The sequence below is a fragment of the Corvus cornix genome, chromosome 10 (assembly GCF_000738735.6).
Source record: "Corvus cornix cornix isolate S_Up_H32 chromosome 10, ASM73873v5, whole genome shotgun sequence".
NCBI classification, from domain to species: Eukaryota; Metazoa; Chordata; class Aves; order Passeriformes; family Corvidae; genus Corvus; species Corvus cornix.
Window position 1 is genome coordinate 16811350 of NC_046340.1, and position 20852 is coordinate 16832201.

Consider the following 20852-nt stretch of genomic DNA (forward strand, 5'->3'; position numbering starts at 1 on the left):
GGCATGGGGACGCCTTGGTGGTTAGTCACGGAGGCGAGGAGTGCCCAGGGCTGGCTCTGGCAGTGCGGCCTGGCTGCTCTCAGCACGGCACCCTCAGCCCCCCGGGCACCTCAGGCAACGGGCGGCTATTTCTGCCGGAGTGAGGGCGGGACTTGGCAGCAGCGTTACCTTCCCGTGACGTCTTTTTCACGCCTTAGTCAAAACAAGTCTGACACCTTTCCTCCTCATAGACCTTTTCACCCTTCTTTGAGGTGCAAAACAGTATTTTCTGGGCTGTGATTTCCTCCCCCCCTTTTGCAGCCCGGCCTGCGGGGGTTCGGGGCGTTTCCCCCGCTTTTGGGAGAGGCGGAGCAAACGCCGCGGGAGAAAATGTCGGGTGCGGTGTGAGGGGACCGGCGGCTGCCTCAGGGCAGGTACCCTACATGGCTGCCAGGGGTGGGAGGAGAGGATGCTTTCTTGTTCTTGAGGGAGCCCTTCGAGCTGGCAGGCCTGTCTCCTCCCTCTCTATCCCCAGTATTTGTGGTATCCCTGTGAAGAAATGGGAAAAAGTCCTAGCAGCCTGCCTCAAGGGGCCTGTGCACCTACCATGGCTGCCATGGAACAGGGCCGGGTTTGGCCCAACAGCTCACATACATCAGCCTGACAGGGTCAGGGGAGGCTTCTGGTTTATAAAATGCTGTACAGCAATTTTTGTACATGGTGGTAGGTGCTGTTAACACTGTCCTGAGCTACAGAGCTGACTTACTAAGAGTGCATGCTAAGAGTTTTTCCTAAGCCCAGACCTACCTGTAGGCACATGATGAACTGTGAACTTGTGAAGGTGTACTGTACATGACATCCTTTATTTTTTAATGTAGTTTAACAGAGTAAAGAACATGAAGAAAAAGCAGCACATTGCTCAGAAAAGTTATTTCAGGAGACTGCTACAAGAGGAGAAAGCTGCTGCTCTCCTGTCTGGCTGAATCCCACAGAAGAGCAAACGTAAGCCCCTAAGGAAGGAGCACAACAGACACCAAACTGGCAAAATACAGAAGGTGAGAAAAGGAAAAGAATGAGAGAGTGAGATATCTCTCAGATGCAGAGCTGTATTTTGCTGTATAGTTTATCATGAGAAAATGAAATATTTATTGTTCTTTTCTTTCACGAACCCTTACCCAGTGCACCAGCAAAACAGTTCAGGTCTCTGCTTGGAATTGCTGCGTGGAAGACATTTGCCTCTGTGCTGTGACTTGTTCTGTGACTTCTAGACCAGAGCAGTTTCTTATCACTTGCTGCAAATGCTGCAGGGGTGCTGACCTGCATTGTCCCCAGACTTCCAGAGTGGAAACATTCTTCAGGAGGGAGCGGTGCTGGATTTGTACCACAGCAGAAATTCTCAGAGAAACAAACTCATTGCTGTTTGATTATGGTCCCTGTAGCAACACATAATAAGCTGTAACTGCCTGGCCATGGCTCCCAAAAAATCTCAACTCTCTTAAAAGATGTTAATCTGTTGAGGAGCAATAGTTCAATTCATTTGGCAGGCTCCTACTGAGGAAGGTGCCTCCTTAATTAGTACACATTAGTTACATAATTTAAAAATAAGTAGCATTCTGAACACAGAAGATAAGTAATCTAGAAGAAAAAAACTCAAGACATCTCTTGTTCTCTTATTACCTTCCATTGTTATTGTATCAAAACTGGTTTTGGAGTGCACTTTCACTACTGATCTAACATTTTCTCCCATTAAGGCATTCATACCACTAAAATCATACAATTCATGGAATGTCATACTCCAAATAAAATGAAGTTTTACAAAAGCATTAACCTCAGCAGCATCTTCATCCCAAATAAATAGTGTCTCTGGTTTGAATTCAGAGCAGCAGCTTGCACTGGCAGCCTTTGTGGGTGGAGATGGCATTTTTGCTGTGTATTGTTCCATGGAAGCACCGCCAGTACTATATGTCAGCTGTGATTTCTGTCAGAAGTGCTGACCTAGGATTGATACATTCATTTACTTTTTTGAGGAGAGAATAGAGAAGTGCTGCAACCAGGCGTGAACCTAAACCCACCCCAAAACTCAGCCAAGCACAGCTACCTTTTCTTCACCTCTTTTCTCCTTTGCCACATGTTCTAATTAAAATAGACCCAGAGCAATTCCTTCATTCTTAATGTTTCCCAGCACTGAGTTTTTTCTAAAAATTGGATTTGAGTTTTGGAGCTTATTGTAAGCTTCCATTTCTGTTAAGTAATTTCTAATATAATATGATTTCTTATATAATTTAGTAAGTTTCCTGGGAAGCTTTGAAATGCTGAAGGAACCTTCAAAGCCACAGCAAAACCTTCGGCAGATTTCAGCAGGCATTGGAACAGGCTTTTTTAAGGGGGAGGTAAGGGGTAATTTCACTGGGTGGATATCTCATGATTTTACTTTGCTTAACAGTGGTGGTGCAATAACCACTCCTACCACTCTGTGATTCTCAATGTATGTACTAGCAAATTCAAAATCAGTTTTAGAATCACGAAAAGGAAACACTGATGTTATGGTGGTGTTCTGCCTGTGACATTAGAGTGGAGTCCAGCCAGCTTCCCCTTAGAGCTGTGGTGTCTGAGAGACTGAGGGGTTGCTGTGTTCTCTGCCCAGCCAGCTGAGGTTTTCTGTGCTTAGGTGCTTTGCCATGCTAGGGATGTTCATGGGCCTGGAGATCCCATCCTGCAGAAGTCTAGGGAAATGGGAGTTGTAGTAGTTCCATATCCTCTGCTCTGCAGCATAAGCCTTTGGGCTTCCCTGGTGAGATCAGATTGACTGAACAACACAGGTTTTGCACAGGAAAAGCATGCATGTGAGCTCACCTCTGAACAGAAGTTCACCCCAAACTACATTTATCTGTTTGTCTGAGGATTTAGAAGTCTAAAAATCTGAGTCGATGTCATGTACGTTTTTTGCTGATTTTCTTGCCTGCTTCCTTCTTTGTCATAGTGTTCTGGAGTTCTGCCTGCTGCTGATGTGCTTGTTTAAGCTGTTTCACTGCTTTGGGCCTTCTGTGGGTGGTGGGCTTTGACAGGTTAAAAATTTAATGTTACACAGATCTCAAAGGAGAGTGTTCCTGCACAGCCTCTGCTACTGAAGTCTCTCCAAATGATTTGGACTGATTGGGATCTTCTAGTTTGCATTGTCCCCCCTTGCTCAGGGTTACCTTGGAATGTGATGAGGGGAGAAAAAAATCGTTCTGGAGTCAATACTAAGTACCTTTCTACACTGAGTCTTGTTGTTTATAAAGTGTTTTCTGTGGGACACTCTTGAAATCAAATTCTGTCAAGCTTCTACTTTCCTTTCTCGTGTGAGTGGTCCCCTAATTACAACCTAGAGCACTACAAGCCTATGCCTATTGAACAAGAGCCAGGCAGAACCAAACTAGTGCTCTGCAGCCCTGTAAACCCTGCACTATATTCCTTCTATCCACTGTTTGAGCAGTTTTTGCCTATCAGATACCTACCTGGAGGGTGAACAGTTGCACATAGAGGTGAAGTTTTTTCTCCTATCTCCAAAACAGCTTCAGAGAATGCTGTATATGAAATGAGTGTGTCCAGTCTTCTGAGTAAAATGATCTCCCTTCTCCCACAGGTCTGCCAAGCAGGATGCATTGTGCCACTTACCAATCACTGCAAGTGACAAGCAGGGCAGTGTTTCATAGGCAGGTTGTCAAAGTGTAAAGGTGAGTTTCAATTTGAAAGTGTAACTGTGAGAAAGGGCTGAAAGGGGGAGGCTTCAGCCACATGTTTTTCTCACAAGTTTGTAAAGACTTCTCCTGTGCCTCCTATTTTATTTTTAGAAATTTTGTATATACAGATCGAACACTCATACCTTTTAACAAAGCCATGCAAGGCAGTGCATCTCTTAGTCTGGAATGTAAGTGCGTAGGGTTTTTTACCTCCAGCTTCATCTTATTTTGATATGTAAGTTTTAAGCTGTTAGCTAAGGTTTGTGTGTTTGTATGTCTAGTTTGCTTATGAATGTGCAGTCCAAACAAGCTTTGCTGTGAGATGTCCTTGTGAAAAAGACTCAGTATTTAGTTTAAATCAGTCTTGCCTACCCCACACCTTGGTTCTTATCAGTGAAGGAGAGGCAGAAGTTGTTTTGGATGAATATAGGATTGCTTAGATACCCATGAATCCAGCTCCTAAAGGTCACTTTATTGCAAAAGCTCTCTCTGATATAGGGGAGGAAAAAAAGAAAAGAAAAGAAAAGAAGTTGTTTGCTTGAGCTTTTTGTAGTCAAAACTCTTCTTTTAATATCTGGGTAGAAGTTGGCTGCCCCTAAGTCTTTTTCAGGGTGTGTTCATACAACTGGACTGTCACGGGTCTTACTGCAAAGACCTGTGAAATTGGATCCTCTTTCCTGGCAACAGACAGTATGTGCCCCTGCCAAGTCCTTCTGCTGGGTTCAACCAGCCTGCTGCCAGCTCTTGCACTTTGCTTGTTTTCTGGACAGCCCCCACCATTGCCAAAAGTAAACTCTAAAAATTTAGTCTGCTGATGACACTATTTGTTAGCAGAAATTTATCCCATGGTCAGGGATTTCCTGGGGAAGTCTCTGGAGTGAGCAACCCCATGATCTTGCTGCTGTGAGCCTACAATCTGTTTAATTAGAAGCAAATTAAACCAGTGATGTTCAAGATTATCTTTGTACTGGGAAAAGTTAGACTATGAAATTTCGTTTTACTGGACTCTTGATTAAAATTGTCATGTCCTTGTATTATTTCAAAGGAAGTTTTATTTCCCACTGTAAAAATTACACTTTTGGAAAAATTCCTAGACAGTAGAACTGAATTTTCCATTCTTAGTTACACATGAAGCTGTAGCTTGAGCCTGAAATTCCTGCATTTTTTAAAAGATCTCTAGCGTCGTTCTGCTAAGCAATTAAAGGACTGTTGCCTCAAACAGAGAAGGGGCAAGAGATTTACTACATTCTTTGTGAGCTGTTTAAATTCCTTATAATGCTGAAGTCAGTTTGTTAAAGGCAAGTGAAAGATTTTATTACTGATTGAAGTTGTGTGAAGTCATAGTAGAAAATAGCTTTCTTAACAAATAGTTAATTAAAAACCAAATGTCCGATGACCTGAAGAGAAAGCTGTCCCATCTCACTCATCACCTTCCACTATAACCATTCTCACAGAGATGTGCTCTATATTCAGAGAGACTGTGCCTACCTGTTATTAAACAACAAACCTAAACAAAACAAAAACCCCCAGAGCTGTGACCTCTGGGAACTGAATCTTCACTGCTGTTGGACACTTTATACTACTCTCCTTAGTAAGTGGCAATTTGACAAGGCACTTTTCCCTTGTCCTGGGAGGTGAGGGCTTGGGTGATAGGCTGAAGTGTGTGATCCTGATAACAGCAGACTGTTGGCTGTGTGTTGGTTCAGCCCCCTAACATCCTTCCTCGTGTATTGGCCCAAGCAAGACCGGAATGAGTTACCAGAGTGAGCTGAGTGCAACAGTATCCAGTGTGTTGTAAACTTGGGAGTGTATTTTTTGAGGAAGGGCAGCATGAAGTTAGGATCTGTTGTCAGGCAAGCCACTTGATTTTCTTCTCTTAGGAAGAAAGCCCTTTTCTGAGTTCTGACATCAAATTCAAAGAAAATGATAACAAGATATCCTTTTTTCGCCATTTTCAGTGGTTGAGATTTGGTGCTGTGTGCACTGGTACATACTGTTCCATGGTAGGCAACATCTTCAACGGTTACCAGTCGGGAATAGTGATTTAGGATCTGTTTTCCTCAGCCTGTGGCAAGTGTGGTTTATTTCTCCAAGCAATGGCAGATGGTAAACATCACAAGGAAAGAGGAGTGGATAGTATTGGCATAAGGTTACCAGCTGGAGGCAGAAAAATTACCCAGCTAAACAGCATTGTTGCCCGACCAGGAATTGAATCACCCTACAGAAATGAGGGAGCTGGTTAGAAGGGCACAGCTCTGCAGTGAGGCGTGAGTGGTGGTAGTGGTGGTGTCCCTTCTCTGTGTGGTGACCTGGATGCTGTACATGCACAGCACCAGCCTCAGAGGTCTCTCACCAAGGAAAGAGGGGAACCTAGAAGGTCATACCTAACATCTGTGAGACATCTCAAGACATGGACACAGATGGACCTGAAATGGATCCCCAAATATTTCTTTTCAGAGCCTTGATTTAGGCCTGCAGGTAGAACACCAATTGTTAACAATTTATGAAAATGCTAAACAGGTGAAGAAAGATAAGGCAAATTTGCTGAACACAGTGGGGTCTTTAAATCAGGACAGTCATATTCTTTTGTTTACTCTGTTCACTTGTTCAATTACTCCTTGCATAGATCAAAATCCAGTAAACAAATGGATGAATAAAAAATGCAATTATTTGGCTTAGAGAAATTACAAGATGTCTTTCAGATATAATCAGCAAGATAGTCTCTGCATCAAAGAGAATTTAAAATGCTACCAGGAAAGTCCGCTTCATACCACATCAATTCTGTATTGTGGAATTTAAGAAGGATAAACAGGCAAGCTTTTGGAAATCATATACGCAACTTGAATTGCTGGTACTTACAGCAGGTATGTGTACTCAGATTTCCTGGGAAAAAGAATCTCAAGTGAAAACTGTTGGGTGAAACTGCACAATGAAAAATTATTAGCCCCCTTGCTGCCAGTTCTCCATGCTTGCTTAGCCTCCTGTGGATCTTCACTGGACTGATACTTTTCCTGTCCTCCAGATCCTAGGATAAGATATTTGAGTTATTTTAATATCTATGCAGGGCACTACTCTTTTCATTCCAATTGATTTCCTCAGATAAACAGGACAAAATTCTTGTAAATCCTAGAAAGTCTGTGATAGAGCATCGTTTGTAAGAGGCTATTCTTGGGCCCTCAGGCTGCTCCAAGACTACCATTATAAACCATGGTGAATCAAAAGAATAACAGTGGAACAGGATACAAGACTTTTTTTTGTGTAGGGTACCTGAGACTCTCATTATCAACTGGGAGCAGAGTAGTGAAGGTTGCATCATAGTTCATCTGTGAATCACGGAAGAGATTTTTCTGAAGGTGTGTCAGTGCTGGATGAGCTGATTCTGTTTGTGCATAGTTCATGACAAGTCTCTATTTGAATGATTACTAATCTGCTGTCCTTCTAAATCCTCTCACATGGGGTGTAACAGGTCTCTCCTCTTTTCAGGAGGCATACGCAACAATTCCTAGCATGGCAATAGAGTCATAAATTAAACCTCAAATTCCAGAGACATCTCTGTACTTCTGCTGTAAGAAGTTCAGTTGTTTTCAAGGTCTTTTGCTTGTAATACATTTTGCTTGCTTATTTGTGGTTTGTTTTGGATCCCATGTTGAGATTATCTGTAAATTAAGCTAGTAATGATACTAGAATTTCTTCATAGCCATGTAAAAAAAATAAATGGACTCTTTCATCCTTTCTTTTCACTAAGCAATTCTCTCACTTCTTCCTTTTTTTCATCAGGTACAGTTTCATTTTCTTCTCAAATGCATTATTGTATATGAAATGTCAATAAAGCAGGAGGCATGCCTAGCCATCTGAAACTGGAGCCAACAGAGCAAGTCTCCCAAGTTCTCTTCCAGGGATTTCTTGTTTAGTTTGTACATAGTGAATCAAATTGAGCTGCTTCAATTGAGCTGCTCCTTCTGTCCTGGAAGATCTCTCTTTTGATCTAGCTTTTGCTTTGGAAGACATTATTAGGTTATATTTCACATTTTTCCTAGCTTTGTATGGATTAGGTTTCCTTTCAAAACTGTAGCTTGACCACACAAATTCATTCAAAAAATAAAAATTACTGTATTAAATTCCAGTTTGAGACAAGAATGTTGATTTTCTAGAGGAAGCATCTCTAGTTGTGTTTTTAGAAAAGAGTATTAAGTAGTTTGCTTGTAAGGATCCTGTGTCTGCACAGCTGAATAATTAAGCAAAAACTCCTAGGTGCTGTTCATGTGTTTGTTTTGATGCTCAGGATGTGGGCCAGGGTCTGTACAGTGAAGGCTTGGCATGCTCTGGGCCACATTACAGCCAAGCTAAAGGTGTTGGGCAAACAAGCAGCCTCTGGGGGCTGAGGTTATCAGGAGAAGGGTGTTCCCCTTTCCTTCCTGCTCCTTAGGCAGGAAGGGCAGACAAGGGAATTCAGTGCTTTGCACTCTGAATTGGCGTATCTTATATTTGAATATGGGGTTTGGAAGTAGACCCTGAGGAAAGGGTTGGGAAATGGTTTGTAATTAGGAGTTTTCTTTTTCCTGCCCTGGGTGGGGAACATTTTGATTGGCCTCCTCAGTATATCTTTCAAGGTTATGGCTGAATGTGCAAGTAAGAGAAGGTTCCCTGAGCTCAGCTGTGAGGGGTTAGAGCTGAGCTTTGCTACACCTCTACTGCAGAATACAGTAGAGAATAGAATATTCTGTGCTGAGTACTAGAATAGACGAGAATAATGCTTCTGATTTCCATGACTAAACTGTAACTTCAGCCAGATGATGATATGTGCTATTCTGCTTTTTCTTTGCTTCTGTGAAAGGAACCCATGGTACAGCCAAATAGGTTAGGGTAGTATGTAAGCCACAGGATGATGTGGATCAACTTCCAGCCTCACAGTCAGTTTTGACTCTTAGAGGTTTTTTCGGTGACTCTGTATATTTCTGAAGTGTGGCATAACACTGTTACTGTGTACACTACGAGTCATTAGAGAGGAACCTCCTGTAATTTATTGATCAGCATAAATAGCATCAAGACATTGACCTCTGTAATATGTAGACAGTAAACAATAATAGGGAAGGAAACATGGGAAAGCAGGATGTGTTACTTAAATAAAGACAATGTCCTGTAAAATTGTCTGTAAAGAGTATCAGAATAATAATTGTTTGGGTCTTATATGATTTTTTTCTGATTCTCCGTTGTGGGTACATACTGAGCTGCTTTCTCTGGACCATTGCAGATATTCTCAGTTCACACCTGTTTCCTGGCCATTCTTGGAGTGCACAAGTTGCTTTTGGTTTTGGGCATTTGAGTTCAGAATAGCATGAGAGTGCTAGTGTTTGCATGCTACTATCACTAGACCTCTGCTTGATTCTTTCATTTTGAACTAAACCAGTTTGTGGAGCAAAAACTCACTTGCAGATGCTGAAGTAGTACCAACCATAGTGCAGGATTTTGATTTCTGAATTGGCATGTGTAGGTATCACTGTACAACAAGCAGTGGAGTATAATTATGACATAGAAACTCTTCAGAAACTATAGCTAAGCCTCAAGTCATGCACATTCAGTTTACTTTCACCTTTCAGGACCTTTCCTTCTGTGTGCTCTCAAGTTCTGACTAGAAGATAGAGAGCCATCATCAGGGTAAAGGAAAACAGAAAGTAGGGGAAATGTGAGGAAGGAGCTCAAGGTCTCCTCTTGAAGTTTCAGCCTTTATATTAACTTTATACTGACTTTCTACTACTGCACCTCTGCTTGGGAGTTTGTTTCAGTATGACATCAAGCAGGGGTAGATGTCATACTGGACATACAGGGGTAGACATCAAGCCAGCTCTCAAGGGAGAAAACAAAAATCTAGAACATGAATAATAAGGTAGCATTCTTCCTTTTAAAAGGACATGAACCCTCTATATCCTCTAAGGAAAGTGAGTCACAAGAGGAAGTCTTACTCAGTGATGTCATCAAATTGCCAGAATTTTCATTTCTCTCAACTCACTGTGACTTCAGCAGCTGGTGATGTCAGAGAGCTGGGATTCCAGATGGAGTTGTTGACCTTACCTCACTTGGAGAAACTGCATGGGTTAGCTTTTCCTTACAAGACATTGTCCAGTCTTTCCTACATGGAAGATTTCTCATGTTTCATTTAAGCTGATTATGCTGCCTCCCTTTCCTGCTCTCATGAATTAATACCACTGTGCCTGACTCTATCCACTCTGAAAATAGCTATTGATACAGCTCATGGCTATTTACATCTGCTGGTGTCAACATGACGCAAGCACATGTTCCCAGAAGAAATGATGCCTTTTTACAGCTTCTCTATCAATGCAGTTAAAAAGGCTTAAAACGCAGAGATAAATTGAACAAAACTTGAAGTGTTCTACATTCTTGCCTTTCCCCTGAAGAAGATGCAGAAAGTTGCATGTTATGATAGATTTTAAAGGTTTTATTTTAAATCTACCAGAATTTGCCCCTGCAATTTTTTCAGCTTTAAAACAGGACTTTTTCAACTCATGTTGTGTTTAATGTATCCCCAGTGTTCAGCAGCAGAGTAGCTTCATGTCCAGGAATGCAACCAGAAATGTTTGCCATTCTGGTCTAGTAACTTCCTTCCCTAAAAGTAAGTCTTCCATATGCTTTGGCATTTTGGTTCCTGAGCTGCTGTTGTAATCATTCTAAGAAAACCTAATCAGGATTGAGTAACTCAGAGGCAATTTGTGCTCCAGATTAGTTCAAGATTTAGATGTCAGAGCAATCTAATGAAGCAAAGAAACATACTCATGGACCAGTTGAAAAGCAAGTGTGATGTTTCAAGGAGGATGTCTGAAACACTGCTGAACAGAGAGTTGACACTGTATGCCTGCATGTGCTGACAGGTAGTTGAAGTGGCAATATGTTTTTCTCCATATGTTTGTGATACTCTATAATTTGAAGATGCATTTATATCTATGTATCTGGGACAGCGAGAGAAGAGGATGAAGAATATTTGTATATATATTGATACACTTTGTTCAATCTCAATTTTTTTAGACTATGTGTTTCATTAGACTCTGGTCCAGAATGCTAGTTCTGAAACAAGAAATATCAAAGCAATTAATTTCAATAGTTCAATATTATTTACATTTCATCCAAATTACTTCAGTGCAGTGCTCTTTATTTTGCTGTGTGCATTGAATTTTGACAGAATTTTTCACTCTCGTGAAACCTGACTCACATGACTGCATTGGAATATCATGCAAGAGCAACTCATCAGTTTTTGAAATATCTGCAAAAGAGTCATTTCCAGGGCTGATGAGACAAGGTAAAGAGTGAGAGAATCAATTTTTCTAACTACAAGCTCCAGGAAAGCATGAAAGTCAGTGGGAGCAGAATCCTCCACAGGGTCCTCCAGCAGCAAAATGTAAGACCATGTGGAGTAGAGGCGTCAGAGCAGTGCCACATGGACAAGCTCTCTGACATGGGTAACATGAGAAGGGATAAATTAGACTCTTCCTGGGCTTAACTGAATTTATGGGAAAGTCCCCCTCCAAAAGTTTCAGGAGCAAATTTCAGTGCCTAGGGGCAAGCTAGAAGCAAGAGGAACTTGATCTGGCATTTATGAATTGCAGAGAGTGACAATCCTTAAAGAAACAATTACAAAGGGAATAAATATTTCTAAACCTCATGGTGGGGTGAACTAAAAAGAGCACAGCTGCATTTTAAGTGATAACCAGCTTGTTAAAGACTAAATAGCTTTAGCATCACTTTTACTTTTTTTTTTTTAATTTTGTGAACATGCAGGCAGCTCTCTGACTAATCAGAAAGAAGAGAGAGTTGCATTCTGTGTTTTTCTGAACAGGAAATCAAGTTGTATACGTGCATGAAAACCAGACGGAAAGTAGCCAGACAGGAATTTCTGAGTAGCAGATGAGGTCAAAGGTGGGAGCCAGTTATCGTAAATTTGATGATCCTACAATATCAGAGATAGTTTCGAGACTTGCTTTTCTAACATAAGATGAGCTGTGGCTATGAAATTTCTGTCACTTTGGTCTATTGTGGTAGAAACACTGCTTATAGAGCTTTAAAGACCAGCAAAACCCTATAAAATGTTCTTTTCAGGCTGAAAGCTGGATCCACAAAGAATTTAAGAAGCTTAGTGTGAGGTTTCTTTCTCATCTCATAGCACCTTCTAGTAAAAAAAAAGAAAACCACAACAAACCAAACAAAAGAATTGAATAAGAAATTAAAACAATAAATGTAAAAACTGAAACATCCCTATCAGATCTCCGTCCAAGAAATTTTAAAAGGTTTAGTGTTTCACCAGCAATGTTCACAGATAACCTTTGTTGTTACTGGGAGAGGTAAGAACTGCAGTATGTGATTCTGACATAATAAAGCAACCTGTATTTCTGAGCTCATTCAGTTGATTACTTTGCTTAATACCTTTCATGCCTGCAATGACAAGCAGCAGAATTCCCATGACTGAAAACTCCCAAACAATTACAGTGCAGGAAATAAACTGAGATGTTGGGTAAGGCACTTGCATGCTGTGAATTTGTCAGAGTTCCCCTCTCTGGCATGCAAATGTATAATCTGCTTGTTTCTGGGGTGCCGATTTTGTGTCCAGGTTTCATTCAGTGGAAATAGCAGTACAACATTCCTGTTTCTTCAGTATGTAATAAATCTGTGTTGAGAGATTCACAGTCTGTGCCTGGTAAGCAATAAAAAGCAGAGCTGAAACACAGACTGCTTCCTCCTATTGTACCAGCTCTGGCAGCTTGCTCAGTATGAGTGTGGGCCATGCAATACAGGATGATTTGCAGTGAGAGAGACCCAACTTCTACACCAATGCATGATCTGGCTCCTACAGTAACTTAAGTGCATAAGAATCTTAGATTAGGCAAAGGTAGGCTAAGGTTGTTTGTTTAAATTACTTTGTATGGCAAAAAAACATGTAAGGGTCACATAAATTCAAAATCTGGAAAGAAACTCAACTTCAATTTATTATTACTATAAAATTGTAGAAATTAGGGTATTAGACTGTTCACTTCTGTGAGAGAGTTTGAGTTACAGTTTAGGAGGATCAGCAATATCCCTGCAATCTCATGCAACTACATCTCCTTATATCCTGCCAACTCTTATTTAGTAGCCATGTAGCATTGGTTCACACAAATGGTTTCTATGTTTTGCATTATCTGTTTTTTTAAGCTAAACAGATCTGTCATGAGACTAATAGAGAAGGGAGGGGTGCATGTACTTAGCTAGTCCAAAATCTAGAAAATCAGAACTGACTTAATTTTCTTCCGTTCTTCGGAAAGCCTTAGAATCTGTGTCCATCACTGGGTCTGGCCGTCAGGTATGTGAAGTCATTCAAAAACAGATGAGAAGAACCCCACCCTCCAAGTCTTGGCTTGGCTTGTTTTTGCAAGATCTCCATGTTACTTTTGTTGCAGTTACTTGCAGAGGAATCAATTACAAAGCAGAGAACCCTTCAGGGCTGTAGAAGCACTGAGTAGACAGGGTCTGCTTCAAGAAACTTACACAAACAAGAGTACTCTTAACTTACTTAATAGCCAAAAGAACTGATGTGAGTATGCAGTCAAGTAAAGAAAGGAGTCCAGATCTTCAGCAGCCCAGTTCAGTGCCACATACAATAGATGCTGTATGATAAACCATCTTCCCCCATGTACAGAAAGGCTCAGAAGTTAACTATGCTGTCTGACATCATCACAAATAACCATTTGTGAAAAACGTGTCACAGAGTGTTATGGTAGCCTTCACTCAAGATTTTTGAGTGACAAACCTTTTAGATACTGAGGACCAATTAAACTATAAGGCGTTTGTTAATGGGGACACACTTATTACAATGCGGATTGCATTCATAACTCACAAATTATCTGTCTAGCACCTGTATTTTCATTAATTGCTTGCATTAAAATGAGTACTTTCCTTTACAGATATTCTTGGTATTTCGTAAGCTTTTTATGGGAAACAGGTGATGTTTGGATGAAGGTGACATAACCCTTACAGTAGCTTTTTGCAGACAAGTTTTAGGTTTTGTGGAAGCAAGCTAAGGAGCTGAGTTGGCAAGTAAAATGAATAGTCAACCTTCCAGTTCACAGGTCTGTGTGAATGGTGTTTGCTGTTGCCTAATTGTAGTGGTTTCACATTGCACATCCCCTTTTCCCTATCTCGATTCAGGCTGGCTCTGGGGTTTGAGCTTTAAAAAAGTACAGGTGCTTTGCAGAGCAAAATTTATTGCTCTCAACAAGGGAGTGCTATGGGATCCTCCTTGATCTCTAACAGCTGCATTCTTTCAAGCTTGGTAATGTATTTATTTAGTGATAATGAAAGTAAGTAGCTCATTGTGTTGGTATGAGCCAGGTGTAATGTAAAAAGGCATTGTGCAAACATATCCAGACTACCAAGGCAAATTATTTCAGGTTGATCCTGGCCTCCTATGAACACAGATGGATAACCAAGGGGAAGGTCTTCATCTGAAAGCTTATCACTCTTATCTGTAGCTCTGACACCTGGAGATCTTCCCAAGAAGTAAAATGCATGAGTGCTTCCAGAGCAGGATCCCTGGCATGCTGCCTTGACTGAGCCTGTGGCAAATACTGATCAGTTGATTAAACCCTTGAAAACAATTGTGTTTAGAACTAAGCTGAAGATTTAGCAAACCATTAGAAGAGAGCAGCTTCCAAATGATGCACATACAGTGTCCCCTTCCTAGACCTGGAGTTCTCCAGTAACATGGTAAAAGAGCATCAGAGGAGATCCAAATGCTGCCTGTCATTTAATGCATTTGTGACCAGCAGGCAGATTGTAGAAGAGCTTTCTGGAGAAGAATCATGAGCGTGCTGGTACCTAGGTGTTAGTTAGCTGAAAGCTATACTGTTTAAAAATGTGATGGAACTGATACCAAGCCTTTAGAATTAACATTAGCCCCAAGCAGAGAAGCATGTTGGAACACTGGCTTCCACTTCCCTTTGGTCTCATTGCTAACCCATCCTCTTGTTATCAGGGCCTGGATGTGAGGAATCCCTGAAGCTGTAATAATAAAGACCTGATGAGCATGTAAAACTGGGTGAAGGGGAATTACTGGAAATCTGAGACCCCTCCCTGCATTTACACAGCAAACACCTTTATAGCTGATGTGTGTATTTATGTAGTTTTACTAGTTACAAATCTATAGTAAATAATGCCTTGACAGGTCAAACATTTAAGGGTACAATGAGTCATTCTCAATATTAAATGAGAAGCCTTGATCCCAGAATTTTTTATTGAGGCAAATCAGGGTTTTAAATGCTTATCTTGAACTGCTTGTTAAAGTAAATGCCTGTGGTATGACTGGGCTGGAAGGATGAAAGAGAAAATTCACTGTGCTTTCAAACTGGAGCATACATTGCCTGCTCCAGCTTCAGGTTTTATTGCAAGTGCTCTGGTTTTACCCAAGTGGACAGCAACTTGGCAGAAATTTTCCACAGCACGTTCTTTTTATGTATATTTACCAGCAGTAAACTCAAAAACTGCTCAAATGAAACCTGTCAGCGAGACTTTGGTGTAAGTCTGTCTCTGTGCCCAAACCACAAAATGTTATTAGTCAGCTGTTGCCCCAGCCAGAAAGTGTTAGCTCCTGAGTTTGGGTCGTGGTAGCTCATGTGTTCAGCTTGGGAACTCCAAGTACAATATGTGGAGTGTCAGCCAACATGACTGTTCTGTCAGAAACAAAAGGCCTGTGTTGGGGTCACCCCCTAGCTCTGAAGAAAAGGTCAGTCTGTCCAGGGAGAAAAGAACACAGTAGACTTACAGCTTTTACCCATTGCGTCTTCCCTCTAGATTTTATCAAGGTGACGTGGATACCACCTCAACAGAGAACCTGTCAAGTAGTTCCTTTAATTCATTGTATTTATTAATTCATTATATGTCTACTGCCACAGCATTTTAAGCTCCATGTTTTCAGCATAGAGTCATTGAATAGTTAGGTTTGCAAGGGATCTTTAAAGGTCATGTAGTCCAACCCTCCTGCAATGAGCAGGGACATACTCAATTAGATCCAGTGTGCTCAGAGCCCTGTCCAACCTGACCTTGAATGTTTCCAGGGATGGAGCACCAACAGCCTCTCTGGGCAACCCGTTGTAGTGTTTCATCACCCTCATTGTAAACATTTCTACCTTACGTCTTGTCTAAATCTACCTTCTTTTCGTTTAAAACCATTACCCCTTGTCCTATCACAAAAGGCCCTGCCCAAAATAACCCCCCTTTACTGCTGTACTGAAAGGCAGCAATAAGGTCTTCCTGGAGCCTTTTCTTCTCTGGGCTGAACAATGTCAGCTTTCCTCACAGGAAAGGTGTTTTAGTCCTCTGATCATTTCTGTGGCCCTCCTTTGGACTGGCATGAACAAGTCCACATCCTTCCTATGCTGGCACGTCCCTAAGAAATTAAGTCTTTCTGGAATGATCAATATGATAAATTTAGCAGGTTGTTTTACACAAAAAACTTCTTTACACGCATTTGCTTACACTTTTGCAGAGATTGGAAAGATGATAGTATTATATTCAGTCAGAGAAGCGGAAGCAGCAGAATGTTGTTACATGTAAGGGATCTTTTCTGTTTTGTAGGTATTGTACTTTAGATCTGCAATAACCGAAAGTGCTTGGAATGATTATGAAGTGGTAGGAAAAGCTTTCATCAGCATCACCTGTATTGCTGCTGTGTCCACAAATTCTAAAATGTATTGACACATGCTACCAAATCCTATAATTCCCCTTGCCATTTGTATTTATTTCTCTAGCAGTGACCAGAATGATGTACAACCAAAAACCTATCAATTATTTCACCTGTGAATAAGAAGATAACAATACACATATAACTAAGTTGCCTGTGTCCTTTCCTTTCGAATGAATTAGTGTGGAATTTACAGCTCAATTTCCAGACACTGAACTTTCATTCTTGTGGCCTATATCAGAGAGCCTAAAGCAGGGTGAATGTAGAATAATGCCAACAAATATAAACAGTTCTGTTCTCTGGTTTTGACTTTGACACCTCCAAGTACCATGTGCTAATGTGTTTGTGGGAAGATTGGGTTAAATATGCTGGTGAAAAACAGCAGATTTAATCTAGAAAGATAAATGTGATAATGTTGGAGAAGTAAAGACCAACCACCACCAAACATTATGGCCCCGATCCCAAAGCATCAATGTAAGTTTGCAGAGCTCAGTACAACAGCTGTCAAAAGACATTAGAAGTCACAATGTATTTCCACAGTTGTTTCTTTGAGATCCAAAACATCTTTTGAGCTATGTTGCACTGCAGAGAACTGCTTTGTTTTTGCAGAACAAATTCAGGAATAGGCTGGATGTGACAAAATCTTCAGCTGGTGGGTTTTGGGTTTTTTTCATTATTACTAACTGGGCAACCATGCAAACATTTGTATTATTGTTGATCAAAAGTTAGAGTTTGGGAGACAAGCATCAGTCTTAGTTGATCATTAGTTCGACATGATCCTTTCTTTCTTGGGTTTATGAAGGGAACTACAAGTAAATGGTCTAGGAAATAGCCCTGTGTAAAAGGAGTTGGGTAGGAGATAAAGGGATAGTGGATTATAAACAGTGGTGATTTGGGGCTTTTTTTGTTGTACTTTTCTTTTAACCAACAAGGTTTAAAAAAATTAAATAATTTAAACAAAAGAAAATCAGTATTTTTCAAGAAACATTGACTAAACACAAGAGTGTGTGGCAATTGAGAGTAGAAATGCCCTGGGCCACAGAAGTCTGCTTTCTTGTTTCAGCTACAGGAAATAAAAAAAGAAAGCACAGTTGCCAGTGCAAGAACTAACTCCAGATTTGAAAGTCTTCCTGTTGAGAAATACTTGTTTCATAAGCATGAAAGTGTGCTCTTCACAATTACAATCAGTCTATTAGCAACCTTCTACAGAAATGGTAATATCAGATACTTTTATTTTGTATACAATGTAAGCGTGAGCTGTTTTTGCATTTTTTCGAAATCAGTCTTCGCAACTTCGGTACAGTTCCCACAGGTTCTCTCAAGCTAGAGAATATATACAGATGCTCATGTATGCAGTCCTTCTGCCCTGCAAGCTGTGCAGTTTTAATGCATCTAGTAGTGTGGAATACAGAAATAATATTTTGCTAAGCTAACTCCTGTTCTTTTATTTTTTTTATATCTTTTCTCTTTCTGTTCTTTTTTTCCTCCTCCCCTTCTCTGCTGCAGTGTGCCATTCAGCATGGAATTTCCTGGAGGCAGAGCAGCATTGTAGCCCACTGCACATCTTCCACGTGTTCCATAGTACATGAAGAAGTTGTACTGTCAAAACCAGGTTCCCACCTTTTGCCTTTGGAAATGCTGGGGCGCTACTTGATGCTTCTTAGGGAAATAGCAATTTCCACAGTGTGCACGGCTCATGCCTCTGAATTCCCATGTTTGTGGACTCCTGAGTTTCACATTGTAACTATTGGCACTCCGCTTTGAAGTGATGAAAGACTGAGGAGGCACACAGAGGTGTGATAGAAATGGGAACAGAGAGCTTGCCAAGCCCTGAAGCATTTTGCTCAGTTAAAAAGCCAATAGTGTCCTTTTGCTCTTGGCTTCTGTACTTAGCTTCAGCTGCTCAATAGAGGTAAGAATAAGCTTATTTTCATTGAAAACATATTTGAGTTGAACTAAGAGTCTTCTCTGCTCTTAGTGTTCTAACAGTCCTTACAATATGTATTGCAGGGATCACGGCATATCCTCAGCATGAACTTCGAGCCATTTGAGTGTAAAACACACATGTACAGCAAGGTGGATGTACTGGTACTGCTTTTAGACCTGGATTTCAGAAGAGTCAGGCTAAAATTTCCTATGAACCCTTAAAGAATGAGTATTTAAAATGTGTCAGGTCTCTTTCTCTCCCGTTTGTTTGAATGGAAGCAATGCACTTGCTTTTATGTGAAGATGAGCAGGTAACGCATTTCCTGCCGCGTGTCCCCCTGCAGTGTCTAAACACTGAAACATGTCCTTCATCTATGAATTCCCCTTAGGCTGTTATTTGTGATCACAGTATGGCTTTGACCATGCTAGTCAGATCCTGAGATTTGGACTTCAGAGGCTGAAGTGGTTGGAGTGGTGTGATCTCTGCCTGAGTTGTACAGGACACCTGTCACTAGGTGTAGTAGAAGTGCCCTTCTGTGGGGGGTGTTATGTGTGTTCTGATAATCGGTGTCAGGAGAAGAGTTGAAAAAGTTAAATGTGAAGACCTACTCGGTGTTTAAGTGGCTAAGATCACTCAGTATACCTGATACCATATATATAATTTCTGTTCTTTTTGATCATAAGTGCTTTTCAGGATGTTGAGAAGCAGTTTTTTGCATGTGCTTGATCATGTGTACAATATCATGAAGTCCCTATATTCAGACCAGCAGTAAGGTAACATCTGTACTTTACCATTGATTATAGGGTTAGGGATATTGCAACAGCCCCACCAAAGACCAGAACAAGCACATTTTTCCTGAGGGAGCAGACTTCTGAAAGCAGCAGTTAGTTTCTTCAGGACATAACTTCTACCTCAGAAGAGGTATGGACTCCTTTCCTGCCTCTAATACCAGACCTAATTATGCACTACTGTACTTAATGATGCATTACTGTATTGGGTAGGGAAGGTATTACATTGCTGTTGCGGAGCTTGACAATGTTTATGTTGACTAGTATTACTATTATTTTGAGCCAGGTAAGGGAGTACTTATTCCAGACTGCTGTGGTGGTATCTGAAATCAGATTCTGAATCTCTGTTCTTAATCTTAATTTCTTTTTGTTTGTTGATACAGCTTTGACTTTAGGTAAGTGCTTTGACTTTTAGTTGAAGCTCAGGTAGTGCTTGAAGCAATATAGGACTGATTTCCTGTTCCATCTTCTTTCCTTGAAGCAAAGGTTAATCCATGGCTGAAGCATTAGTTTGAGGGGAAGACAATATGTAACACAGGATTGTTTGTGCTATGGAGTGCATATGTTTGCCAGCCATGTGTTATATAGGGCAGAACAATCATGTAATGATGGAATTCAGGCCTCAGTTAGAGCCTGTGTGAGCCAGTGGGGGATGTTCAATGTTCTTTGCTGTGCACAGGTGCAGTCAGGTGCACATCCATCAGTGCAGATGGAGAAGCTCGGCATGGCAAAGGGATGGGTTGGAAAGAGTCCTGCAGGCTGCCAGCTGGAGCACCCTTACCTGTGGGAAACTCTTCACTGCTCCTTCTCTTTTACATTATCGTGGCTATAGTCAGGCTTAAAGCACCAAAGACTGATTGTTCAAAATTTCTACCAATAACATCACAGTAACGAAAAAAAAGCAGAACAAATTGCTGTCTCCCTGGCACCTCTCTCTGTGAGTCTCTGAGTTGTGTCCAAGGTGTAGGTATCTTTCACTGAGAATTGAAGGACCAGTTTTAGGATCATCACTGTACCCAAGAGGCTCCAGCAATATGTGAAAGCGCAGGAGCGAATGACAGAACTACTAGAACATTTAACTTACTAATGCTGCCTGTTGGCTGTTAAGCCCTACAGGTCTCCTACACAGTGACAAAGAGCTTTTCTCCTACCATCTTTTAGCAGTCAGCAATCCTCTGCCGCACAGGTTTTATTTCTCTTCAAAACCACTAGAAATAGCAAGATGGTCCTCATGATTCTTAATAAAGTGGGCACTGCATCCTAGTAATTGTTCTTAACTTCCTGAAGTTGCCTGCTTTCAACTAAGGAGGCTTCTTGTGAAAATACTCAGTTCTGGAACCATATTCATAGGCAAAGACATCTTGTGTGTCAGGAACTACAGATTTTTTTTTAAATATGTGAATATGTTGGAATCTGTGACTTCTGCAACAGCTATGACAAAATGCAGGCAGAACTATAATTTACACTTGCTTTACAATCTACCGCTTTCTCAATCTTGATCTTTTGGTGCTGCTCAAACCAGAAAGCCCCCAGCACCTAATTACAAACGTTGGAGGAGAGGTTCATGTTATTTTACTGATGGTAAATAGTGTTATCCTCCTGCACCAACTGTGAGTCTGACCTACAGTCAAGCAGTTTTCTTGCTTAGTGTAAAAAGAAGAGACTTTAGTCTCATGATCCCAGTGCTCATTTGAAGCCATCAAATTGATCCTACCCTG

At 41.0% G+C, this 20852-nt stretch overlaps 1 long non-coding RNA gene across 1 annotated transcript in view; it reads left to right on the plus strand.

Moving 5' to 3' along the window:
* The first annotated feature begins 226 nt into the window (after positions 1-226).
* Positions 227-20852, plus strand: part of LOC109143435 — a 40021-nt gene continuing 19395 nt past the window's right edge. Inside the window, exons 1-3 of the long non-coding RNA XR_002043611.1 lie at positions 227-413; positions 858-1034; positions 3605-3695. This is a non-coding gene — a long non-coding RNA (uncharacterized LOC109143435). The remainder of the gene's footprint in view (positions 414-857; positions 1035-3604; positions 3696-20852) is intronic.